This window comes from Orycteropus afer, unplaced genomic scaffold (genome assembly GCF_000298275.1).
Source record: "Orycteropus afer afer isolate SDZICR_OR568_19922 unplaced genomic scaffold, OryAfe1.0 scaffold00627, whole genome shotgun sequence".
Classification (NCBI taxonomy): domain Eukaryota; kingdom Metazoa; phylum Chordata; class Mammalia; order Tubulidentata; family Orycteropodidae; genus Orycteropus; species Orycteropus afer.
In genome coordinates, this window is record NW_006922214.1 from 953,408 (window position 1) to 955,662 (window position 2,255).

The following is a 2,255-nucleotide window of genomic DNA, read 5'->3' on the forward strand; positions in this document are numbered from 1 at the left end:
TATTACGGGAGCCTCAATATTTTTGAGCGCATACTCTGTACTCAAATTTTATCTATGCCATAAAGCCCCAATAGCAACAACATATATAATGGCTTAATCAACATGGGCAAGATATGATTTGAGAATTTTAGGAATGGGAATTGGCTTACTAGTCGAGATGGAATGATGGTCCATGTTTATCATCATGCTGAAAAAGAACTGCTCATCCACAGAGATAGCTCTTTTCTAGGAGATTGAACATGGCTGGCAGTTAATTTGTAAGAATAAGGAATATATTTATGAATGGACTGGACAAGTTGCCAGTTATTGAACACCAAAGCCCACCAACAACACTGGGAGTGGTTTTATACTCTTACCTAGATTGGACAATTGAATATTTTAATCACTATGAAATTTAATGCTTTTAAATATTAGTGGACAGTACTGCTAGAGGCCCAGGCTACAGGAGTGTATTGATGGAACACTAGGACATGCCTAAACTATGGCAGGACATCACTGCTGACTAAGAATTTTATTGTTGTTCTCTAAAGGCTCAAGAAGCACAGACAAAAAGGAAACTTGTCTTCCTCATGGTCAACTACTTGTATTTGAAGACTCAAAAAGAATTAAAATCATGATGTCTTATAGGGGACAGATTGGCAATATTATAATGCTACCTTGGAACTTGTCATTGTAAAAATAAATATTATGTTACCTATGATTTGGATATGTCCACAAACTAAGTGGAATTCAAATGTTCTGCTGAATAGCCAGTCACTGAAAATATGTGGTACATGGAATCTTTTTTGTTGGGAAAGAACAGAAAATTAAACCATAATTTTAACTGATGTATGATATATTAAGGGGCCCCTGGGTGGTACAAATAATTAATGTGCTTAACTATTAACTGAAGGTTGTACATTCTAGTCCACACTGAGTCATCTTGGAATAAAGGCCTGATGGTTTACTTCCAAAAAATTAGCCATTGAAAATTCTATGGGGTTTAGTTCCTCTCCGACACACATGGGATCACCATGAGTCAGAATTGACTTAATGGCAATTTTTTTTTTAAAATTGTGATTTGGGTGAAAGTTTACAAGAGCAAATTGGTTTTCCATTGAACAATCCATACACTTTCTGTTTTGTGACATTCACTGCAATCCCTAAAAAGTATGGAACCTTTCCCAGATTTGCATGCCATCCTTGTGCAGGGGCCATGCTAATACTCTCTGCATTGTTCCAATTTTTGTACATGTGCTACTGAAGTGAGCACATCATGACAATTTTTTAATGATGTGTGTCAAGCATTATTTTAATCTATCTGCACTGGTATATAACACAACAAAGGATTTCTATGTTCATTAATGTAACTAAATAAAAGTCAAACTTATGTAAATGATGATCCCCAAAATGACAAAATATTTTGAGAGATTTATTTGAAGCCCTCAACTAATGTTTTACACACATCATTGGCCAGAAAGTAAAGTAAATTGGTTTTAGAAAAGTTATACATACAAATAAACACACCTATCAAGACATATTAAAAAGCCTAAATCACTATGATGAAGAAAAAAAATAGTTAAGCTTATAACTGTTTAACTAAGAGGGTTAGGGATATAGTAATGATTAATGATTCTATAAATGGAATTCTGACTTCTCATTGGATGACTCATATCCTAGTGATCATTGAGGTAATTGTGGATTTATTCTTTCATATAAATTATTGTAGAAAAGTACTCAAGACAAATTAGGCAACAATAATAGGGAGATATATAGCAAGAAGCTACAATAAGGTTAAGGGTGAACTGGGAAAAAGAAAGAACTTTCTGGAAACTTTAAACAATATTGATGTTTACTAGAAAATCAAGCCAAACCCATTGCAGTCCAATAGATTTTGACTCATAGCAACCCTATAGGACAGAATGAAACTGCCCCATAGGGTTTCCAAGCCTGTAATCTTTAAGGAAACAGACTGCCACATCTTTCTACCATGGAGCACTGGTAGGTTCAAACCACTGACCTTTCAGTTAGCAGCCGAGTGCTTAACCATTTATGCCACCAGGGCTCCTGAATAAACCATAGCTACATATAATATGGATGGTTCTTAGCAAATAATATTTAGTAAAACTTAAATCCCAGAAGAAAGGTAAAATAATGACTGTAATATATATAGATATAAAATGAACATGTGTTAAATTAAAATATGCCCAATTAGAACATTCATTTAAAAATTATACAAATTTGTGCTTTTTTAAAATATATATATAAAGAAAAGC

At 33.7% G+C, this 2,255-nt stretch overlaps 1 non-coding gene across 1 annotated transcript; it reads right to left on the minus strand.

Annotated features, from left to right (window-relative positions):
* Positions 1–1,145: 1,145 nt before the first annotated feature.
* Positions 1,146–1,252, minus strand: LOC122151638. Its single transcript, XR_006164241.1, has one exon. It is a non-coding gene; the product is annotated as a U6 spliceosomal RNA (small nuclear RNA).
* Positions 1,253–2,255: the final 1,003 nt, after the last annotated feature.